Raw genomic sequence first — 11133 nt, 5'->3', positions numbered from 1 at the left:
TTACAAATTAATAATTATTTGTGTAAAAGTCATCCCATTCGGGTATATCGGATCAAGTAAACTCTTCGGGAATAGGGTGAATCAAGTAACCCATTGCATACCTAGAGTCCCTGCTCCAGTACTTGAAATCGGGTTTTGGTTATTTTAATTGGCAATTAAGTTTATTTTTATTATTGCACAGGCTTCAACAACCTGTCACAAGGCTTCTTTAATTGCCTCGGTTAATTCATATATTCTGCCTCCGCAGTAGATAAAGTTACAATAGGTTGGAAAGTAGCTTTTCAACTAATTGCACAACCACCAATACAGAACATATAATCTCAAAAGTGATATTCTCCTGTCAAGATCCTCGATATAGTTAAAGTCTATAAAACCAATCAAAGTGTCAATATTTCTCCCAAACTTCAGACAACTGTTTGAAGTCTTTCGCAAGTGTCTGAAAATCGGCTTCATAGCCTACCAATATGCTTTTTCAGGATAAGACATATATCTATTAATAACACTGACTGTTTATGCGATATCTAAATGAGTACAAATCATTACATATATAATACTACTGATAGGTTGCATTTTTGTCATTAATACTCGAAGGAGTCAGCTATTACGGGGACTAGAAACTTGATTTTCATTCGACTAGTAGTTGTTTCCTTAAATAATTCATCTTCTTTTTACTAGAAAAAAAACAGCATTGTACTTGGTCTTGACTTCTCTCCTTTAGCCGACTTTGGGGAGGACAAAAAGGCCGGATCCCGCGTGATTAAGAGTTGGAACTCTTGGAAGTAAAAGACGGCCGTCACTTGCTGCGGCTGATTTTCGGCTTACTCTTAGTTAGTTTGTGGAGAAGGAACCAATGGTTATCAAGGGAGTCCTGCGGATTCCCTTTGAGAATGTGTAGCTAAATCTCCGCTTTCTAATCAAGGGGACAACTGAAAATTTGGTTCAATAATAACTGTGAGATCTGAATTATTTTAATTACTTCCTTCATTTGTTGGTATTTGTGTGTTTTTTGCTTTTAATTGTTAGTATAGCTATCGTGTATGATTGAATAGGTGCGCAATATTTAATTATTCATATAGGCTATTTTGCTAATTAGGGGTAGTTGGATCCGTAATTGTTCGATTACCTCTGTCCCGGTAGCAACTGACATAATTGGGTTTATGTCAGGGGAACATACGATCTAGTTTAAACAAACCCTCGTAGCGTGTTTGTTAGTAAGGATTGGGCTTTTCTAAACCTTAATGCAATCTAGAAATTAAATCCTACGGTCGTACCTAGGATTGTTTCCGGGTTAGAGAAATTGTCAACGGTCGTACCTAAGATTGTTTCTGGGTTAGAGAAATAGTCAACGGTCGTACCTTGACTATCGATAAATTAAGGAAAGGTTGGTTGTTTATCGCGTGCATGACAGCTATTGAGAAATAGTCAACGGTCGTACCTTGACTATCGATAAATTAAGGAAAGATTGGTTGTTTATCGCGTGCATGACAGCTATAACCAATCTATTAATAAATGTTAGAATTATTTGTGAATCAATGATTAGTGCCTGAACCATTTTTGAAGTGCACCCTTGGCTAGAGTTTCCCCATTTATTTCTGTCAAGTAATTATTTTTTGCAGTTGATTTATTTAGTTCGTTAGCATTTAATCCTAAAACCCCCCATTTATCTTGACTCGAAAGGAAACAAGTTTATCCCCAGTTCTTGTGGATTGGACCCTACTCACAGCTATATACAAAATTTGTATTTTTCTTGAGTAGGTATTTATTATTATTGCACAGGCTCGACACCTGTCAACTACTGACTGCATTGGAATAGGGAACCTATGCTATATACTCTTACTCTTCAACTGACTGTGGTGACTAAATAGCAAATAGTCAAAAATGACTAGTAAGAGAAGTAGTCATCAGTATAGCATATTTCATATTAAATTTCTTCAAGACTTTCTCAAGAAAATTTTCTTGAGTTAACAATAACTTTTCAACTCTTCGATCTCTCTTGATTTTCATGTCAAGAATTTTCTTAACTACTACCAAATGTTTTATTTCAAAATTCACTGCTTAATTGCAACTTTAAAATGTGAATTTCTAACAAATTCTTGACAGCAATAAGCATGTCATCAACATAAAGCAACAAATAAATGAAAAAACTATTATCTAACTTTTAGAAGTAAACACAACTATTATACATACTTCTTAAATAACCATGACCCAACATGAAAGTATCGGACCTCTTATACTACTGTTTTGAAGACTGCTTCAATCCATATCAGGATTTCTTTAACAAACAAATATAGTTTTCCTTTCCTTTAATTTCAAATCCCTGAACTTATTTCATATAAATTTTCTCTTCAAATTTATCATGTAAGAAAGCTGTCTTAACTTCAAACTGCTCCAACTCCAAATCATACATGACAATCAAAGCAAGTAAAACATGAATAGAACTATGCTTAACAATAGGTGAAAATACATTTTTAAAATCAATACCTTGTACTAGACTATAGTCCTTTGCAATCAATTGTGCTTTGTACTGTACATCTTCAAATCCTAGAATACCATCTTTCTTCTTAAAAATTCATTTACATCCAATAATTTTCTTATCTAAACACGGCTTCACAAGAATCTAAGTCCCATTTCGATGGAGAGATTTAATTTTTTCATTCATCGCAATCAACTATTTAACAGAACCATCACAAGAAACTGCCTCTGAATAGGTAGCAGGCTTATCAACTCCATTAGTTTCTTCTGCAACAGACAAAACATATGGGATCAAATCTACATATCTTTGTGGTAGTCGAATATCCCTTTTTGATCTATTTTTTGCTATGAAATGTTGCTCCTCTTTTGGATTATTTTCATAAGTAGATTCAGGTGCATCTATTGACAATTGTTGAATGAAAAGATCAGAACTATCAATCTCAAACTCTACCTGCTTTTGCATCTTATCATCTGTATGACAAGAACTAGAAGATTCTTTATTGAAAGATAACATAAAAAGTCCATCAAAAGAATATCTATACTAATTATAAATTTTAAAAATTGGAAATCAGGACACCACAATCTGTGCCCTTTTACCTCAAAAACATATCCAAGAAAAATGAATTATTTGCTCGAGACACTAATTTTTCAACATTCACATACATGTATGCTGAACACTCAAAAATTTTTAAATCAGAATAATCAGTAGGAATACCTGATTAGACTTTCTCAGGAGTTTCAAAATCAAAATTTGCAGAAGGAGTACAATTGATAATGTAACAAACCATAGAGATTGTCTCTGTCCAAAAATCCTTTGTCAACCCAGCATTAGTGATCATATACCTTGCTCTTTCCAAATGTGTTCTGTTCATATGTTCGGTCATGTCATTTTGTTGAGACATCATTCTGACAGTGCAAAGCCAAATAATTTCTTCATTCTTGCAAATTTCATCAAATTCACCATCACAAAATTTCATACTATTATCTGTTTTAAACTGCTTGATTTGTCTACCTGTTTGTTTCTCAATCAAAAATTTTTATTGCTTGAAAATGAGGTAAACATCATTTTTATATTTAAGAAAATAAATCCAAATTTTCTTGAATAATTATCAATGAAAATCAACATATACCTGACATTACCTTTAGACGGAATACAAGATAGACCCCATAAATTTGAATGAAAATAATCAAGAGTACCTTTCATCTTATGAATTACTGGTAAATTGAAACTAACTTTTTTCTGCTTCCCAAATATATCATGTTCACAGAATTTCAATGGCCCAATACTCTAACCGCAAATAAGTCTCCTTTTACTTAGTATGCCCAACTTTTTCTCGCTCATATATCTCAAATGCATATGCTATAATTTGATAATATTAGAATTAGATAAAAATGATGACAAAACTGCAACCGAACTTGTGACAGTAGATCCTTACAAAAAAAAAATAAACTACTAGACCTGCAAGTTTTCATAACAACAAGAGCACCTTTAAAAACCTTCATAGCATCATTTTCAATTGTGTATTTGCACTTAAGAGCCTCCAAAGTGTCCAAAGAGATGGGATTCTTTTTCAAATCCAGAACATGTCTAGCATTAGTGAGTGTCCTCAAAATACCATCATACATTTTAATTTGCATTGTACCCTTACCAATAACATCACAAATGACATATTGCCTATCAAAATAATTCTACCATTACAAGATTCATAAGTGGAAAGCAAATCTCTATTGAGACACATGTATGTGATAAGAGCACTCAAAATCTAATATTCATTCATGTTTAGACCTTGTCCTGTCATCAATTACGAAGAAATTATTTCCTTCATTCTCATTAGTTGCAACACGAGTTTCAGCAGTTTTAATATTTTTCTCACCAGATTTCCCCTTTTGCTTTAATTTTTTTAATTTAAAACAATTTACCTTAATGTGCCACATTTTATGATAATAATTGCGCTCCAAATTTTTATGTTTAGATTTAAATCTATGACTGTCAAATTCTTTTTTTTATTCTGCCCCTAACAACAAGACCTCTTGCCTGACCTCCATTAACTTTTTCAATAATATTCATGTCTGTCTGCTTCTAAGATTTTAATGCATATTAAATTTTTTATACAAAATTATTTCTTTTCTATAAATTTTAGTATCGTGAAAATATTTAAAGAACTGGGAAAGGAAACACAAAAGTAAAAAGGTCTGATTCTCATCATCAATTTTTGAATTTATATTTTCAAATCCATAATAATTGAATCAAATTTGTCAAGATGTGAGAGAATAGATTTACCTTCAGTCATACAAAGCATATATAGACGTTATTTTAAATAGAGTCGATTCTCAGTTGTCTTCCTCATATACAAAGTTTGAAACTTGTCCCACATGACCTTTGTTGAAATCTCGGTGGCTACCTCCTACAAAATCTTGTCAGAGAAATTTAAGATAATATTGGACCAAGCCTTCTTATTTGACGGGATTTTAATATAAGTACAAGTTTAAATCCAATTTATACCCGTTTGACTGCAAGTATACGGGTCAACCAGTAGTTTAGGGCATATATCGAGTCGATCCCACGAGAAAAATTGGATAATTATCGGCACTACTAAAGTTTCTCCATTATTTAAACGATCAATGAATTAAAAGAGATAAAACTATACTAAACTTATGCAAGAAAGTAGTAAATGAAAGCTCCTTAGACTATGGTATCCCTAACTACTCATACAAGTGCTACTTTTGGATCATTGTGTACTACTATCTTGTCTAGTTATGGCGTAATTTCCTTATGTATGTGAAACCTACTTTCGTAGTAAATCAACTACACTTATAACTAATCCATACCTACTCTCGTGGTTATGAAATTAGTTATAAGTTCATTTTTTCTATGAAATTACATGAAATGAATCACTAAAACCATATAGGCACACCTCTACTCTCGTGAGTGTACTCCCTAGGTTTAGCACTTCTTGAACTAGTGTTAAATTTCAATTTTCATTGAAGAAACAACACCTTAGATGATCACAAATAATGGTACCAAATTAATCATGATTTAAAGAGTTAAAATGCTAAATAACTTGTTCAAAATAATAGTATCAAATAGCCAAATAATAAACACTAACAATCATAGAAAGTTCAACCAAATCCAAGGAATAAACTTTTAAAGACACATAATAACCATAAAATTCAAAACTTGTATATTAACTAAACTTAGAATCCAATACAAAAGACAAAGAGTTGGAAAGGTAAAGTAACCCTTGTCACATGAGTTCTCTCCTTACCTTCTTCAACTCCATCTTCAGGGGAATAATTGGCTTGCATTCACTTGCCATGTGAAGATATTTTGAGGACTTAAATGCATTAGAAATGTTGGAATTGTGCTTGGAAATATTATCATGTGGATAATTTTCTTGAAATTGGGCTTGTTGGTAGGGAGTTTCGTCCATTTATAAGAGGAAACTCTATCAAAATTTTTCTAAAATCTTTTCCAATATTTCACTATGACCCAAAAATTCTTCAAATTTTTGCACTTTTATTTGAAAAGGGCCAAATTGTTTCAACTTTAAGTGTCTAATTCTTTCACTTGTTGAAACTTTATCTGTATTTTGAAAGATTTAGTTTTCATTTAACTTGGAAATGATTATTATGCAATTAGAATTTTTGCATTTTAGAAAGTATATCCAGTAAAGTATGGAGAATTATGTCTATAATTTTGCATATTCAATGAGATTTCTCCTTTTTATTAAATTTTGCAAGTAAGTGATTGATATAGTCAATAAAACCTATACTCTTCCTTTGATTATTCGTATATATTTTCTCTGAAGGAACATCTAGTTATTGTATTATATTTTAAAAGGAAAAAAGAAAAAAAAGGAGAAAAGAAAAAGAAAAAAAAAGAAAAAAAGAAGAATAAGAGTTTTTCGTCTACTCCAATGATTCTTGTATCGAGTAACTAGGGGTTAGCATCTACAAATGTCGACATTCGTGTAAAAAGGTACTTGAATTAAGAGTATACATTGCAACTTGAATACGTGAAATATTGAGTAACCGGGGATCTTCACCTAAAAGTGTCGATTTTCATTTCAAAAGGTATTTGAGTAAAAATCAAGTATGAATAAGTCCCTCTTAGTCATGAAAATTGAAGAAGAGATGATTTTTGGAGGAGGATAGCTATAAATTGACTATGTGATTTGCTTACTTGTGAAATTAGGTTAGGGTGAGAGATTAAGTTTAACTTGTTGAATTTAGGGCATAATTATCTTTCTTTTACTTGATATTATAAGTATTTAGTGTAAATTGAACAATTGTATAATAATTGTTTGCCAAGACATGAGGAATTAAATTTGAAAAAGTGCATATAATGTTTTCTTCATTTGAGTCATTGTAGTTGATTATGTGTGAATTGCTTGAGGACAAGCAATGATTCAAGTGTGGGGGAATTGACAAGTGACTAATTTATGTTATATTTGAATGACATTTTATGTTATTTTTAGTCACTTTGGCAATATTGTAGGAAGAAAATGGATTATTTTGCCTATAATTAGTTTAAAATGCTCCCAAGTGATTAAATGAGGTTTTTTTTACTTTATACTTGCATTTTGTTCATAATTTGTACAAGAGTTGGAAATATACTTCGTTTGGATAAAAAGGAAAGTTGACGGCTTTGACACATCTTTGTATTTTGGCTATAACTTGAGCTACAATAATCGAATTGAGATGATTCTTGAACCATTTTAAATATAAGAGATAGATCTACAATTCATGTGAAGACATCAAAATCCAGTTTTAAGGTTTTCTAGGTTAAAAAGCCGAATTACAGTAGCTAATTTTCTATGGTCGAAGCTGAGACAAGGTAGTGAGTAGTCAAGGGTATTTCTGTTATTTATCTATCTACACAAATCCAAATGAGGTGATTCTTGATGCATTGGAAAGCTAACTCAAAGGGTTACAAGTTTCATGTTTTGGTCAAAAGTTAATTTAGCTTCTATCATCAAGAAAAGTTCAGTTGAAGTTGACGCAAAATTTCGAGTAATATTGAAGACTGAACAGAAATTGCTAAGAATGGCAGGGGAGTAATCCGTCCAATAATCCGGCCGGATTCTGGTTAGAAATACCCTTGACTGCTCACTGTCTTGTCTCAGCTTCGACCATAGAAAATTAGCTACTGTAATTCGGTTTTTGACCTGGAAAACCTTCAAACTGGATTTTGATATCTTTACATGAATTATAGATCTATCTCTTATTTTCAAAATGATTCAAGAATCATCTCAATCCGATCATCGTAGCTCAAGTTATAGTCGAAATATGAAAATGTGTCAAAGCTGTCAACTTTCCTTTTTATCCAAACGAAGCATATTTCTAACTCCTATACAAATTATGGACAAAATGCAAGTACAAAGTGACAAAAATCTCATTTAATCACTTGAGAGCATTTTAATCTAATTATAGCCAAAATAATCCATTTTTTTCATACAATATTGCCAAAGTGGATAAAAATAACATAAAATGTCATTCAAATATAACGTAAATTAGTCACTTGTCATTATTCATCTCAGCAAAATATACATCTGTCACACTCTTTGTATCACTAAATCAACTTCGTTTTTAATCAAAATAGCCTACATCTTGAGCTACCATATCCCAAAATTGACATTCCTGTCGAATTTCTCAGCAACAATCTTTGTTATTATCATTGTTGACACAAAACTCAAAACTTTCAAAGAAACTCTGACACCAGTTTGTTAAGTCTGACCCCAAGAAATTGACAAAAGTGTTTTTGACAATCTCAAAAGACAAATAACAAAGTAGAAATAAATAAAATAGAAACACAGTAATTTACGTGTTTCGATCAAATTAACCTACGTCCACAGGCGGAGGAGGAGCAAAATTTTACTATGAAGAAGAGAGTACAAAAATGTTTTAGAAAAGTGTTTCTAGACCCAAAATACCTAATACTCAAAACACAAGAGAGTCTAAAACATTTTACTTAATAAAAGATTTAATGACCCAAAGGCTCAAATAATCCACTAAAACTTTCTTGGTTTAGTGCATTTAATCCTATCATAGGCCCACTCTACTTAGTCAACTAAGGAAAAAAACTCATTTACAAAAAATGATGTGGGACAAAGCCACACATAACAGCAGTCAATTATTGTCGGTACTTCATGGTCCATAACTTAGTGCTGAATATTGATTTGAGAAAAGGGCAACTAACAGGCTTTTCAGTTTTCAATGTTTAAACAGTCAGAACGGTTCACTCTTTTTTTTTTAGTTAAATTACCAAGCACCGATTGTGATTTTGCATGTTGTTACATGATTCCTACTAAATCTAGAATTTCATGTAAAGTGATGGTTTTGCATGTCTACATGATTTTTCTATGATTTTATGCAAAGTGTTCAGAACCTTATTCTATTTAGTACTTTGACTAAGTTAATACTGGCATTTCGACTAACACATTACGTATATATATCCACATGATTTTTCTATGATTTTATGCAAAGGGGTCAGATCCTTATTCTGTCTAGTACTTTGAGTAGGTTAGCACTGGCATTTCAACTAACATGTTACGTAGATTTATTTCCAAATTCAATGAATATTATACTTCATTTTATCTTATTCAAATTCATATAAAAATTGTAAAATTGAACAACTAACAAGTCATAAAAGAGAGCACTTAAAACATTCATGCAACTAACAAATATGCAAACAATTTAGTTTTAATTGAAATGACAGTACATGTCACCCAAACCCAAGCAAACAACAAAAAATTTTCTTATATTTCACCTATAATCAACTAACTAATTTTCATATCATAATTAGATTTTTTTTTCTTCTAAGGCAAAAGGGAAAAAAATTCATGGATTAATTTGAATGTATCCATATTGAACATGCCATTATAAAATTAGTCGGAAAAAGGAATAGTTGTTATTTGTGCTTTATGCTGCATTGTCTTCAAATAAAATTATAAAAACAATAGAAGAAAAATGAAAAAGAGAATACTTAACGACCTTTGTCAATAAAATCTTAATTGATGATAATGAACATTTACATAGAAATAATTAAATATAATGGATAAAAATTCCCTTGTGGATTATATAATTACAGAGAGTTTATATACTAAAAGTATGTACATAAACAAATTAAAAAGTGGTACCAAAAAATTAAAATAATAGTGCAGCTAACTTCATACTAAAGGACTTCATCAAAACGCTACCTCATTCAACTCATATTACATGATAAATAATACTTGTCTTCTCTACAAATAATTAGGTTTTATATGAAATTAAAATTATGGAAAACTTGAATCAAAAGAAAAAAGAAATATCATTCACATACTTTATTCTTAAATAATTAACCGATTGTAATTTTACAATTAAATAGTCAGTATTGATAAGTATTGATATTGCAAATACTATTCATGAAGTGATTAATAATTTATTCAAATCTTAGTTTTTAATTATTAAAATCTGATAATTTTACTAGAAAGTACATCACATATTTTATTTTCAATAGGAAAAAGACATATCTCAACCCCAACAGATAAATGAGCATGCAAAGTCACAGGGGGAGGAAAGTAGATGCATAGTACAATAATCGAAATGATAAAGATCTAACAAGTCAATTTATGCTGTATTCTAATGCCCCTTTTAAAATTTTAGTAGCACTTGCAAATTAGATTTGTTTCTCATATGCATACTTGATGTGTGCATATATATTTTCTTCTCAAAAACATTATTTTGAACTGTGCAAAAAAGTACAATTTATAATTTAAGGGTAATCACAACACCTTTGGTAAAACATGATAATATTAACAATTGTTATAAAGTTCAATCCAAATTTTAGTAGCTACAAAAATATCATATTTAGGTTATTATACTTACATGCAAAGTATGTGTAGTATTTTCCTTTATGCACGTGAATATTTTTTTTTCAAGATATAAAATCTTTAACATATTAAGTTTTTGTGTAAAAATTTGACTATTGGCATAAAATAAATTAAGATACTATATATTGAACACAATTAAGTAATTGGTAATTGTAGAAAATGTTTATTGTGTAGAAAACAATTAAAATTTTATTGTACATTTTACAGTTATAAAATCTCTAAAGATGGTAGATTATCATATTTAAGCTAAGTTGTTAATATAATATTGACTAAGAAACCATATAAAAAAATTAAGCAATTGTTAGTTGCAAAAAATGTTTATTTTATACAAAGCAATTAAAAGTTTATTAAACTCTGAAGATGGAAGATTATCACATCTAAACTGAATTGTTACATATTTTATTTGGATTGCGACAATAAGAAGAGGAAATTTTCTATGTTCTATCAAACCAGTGTATACAACAAAACCTGACCAAAATATATACTAAAACATTATGATTTGGATACAACAAATTTTTATCAATTTCAGTAGTTGAAAGCCCTTTTGTTATATATTTTTATAATTATCAATAATTTTTTTGAAGTTTTCTTATTCAATATGACATAATATAGTAAATTTAATCATCAATTTAACCTTTTGTTTTCTCATTGATTGTTTATAACCTTTTGTCTTCTTATTAATTGTGACTTTTTCTAAACCAATACGTATATAAAATAGTTAGCTTTAATTATCATGCATAAGAATATAATAATTGCAAATAAATTTAACACATACAATAATTTGAGATGC

This window comes from Coffea eugenioides, chromosome 9, assembly GCF_003713205.1.
Source record: "Coffea eugenioides isolate CCC68of chromosome 9, Ceug_1.0, whole genome shotgun sequence".
Taxonomy (NCBI): domain Eukaryota; kingdom Viridiplantae; phylum Streptophyta; class Magnoliopsida; order Gentianales; family Rubiaceae; genus Coffea; species Coffea eugenioides.
The sequence above is the reverse complement of the archived record's forward strand: the minus strand, read 5'-3'. Positions refer to the sequence as shown.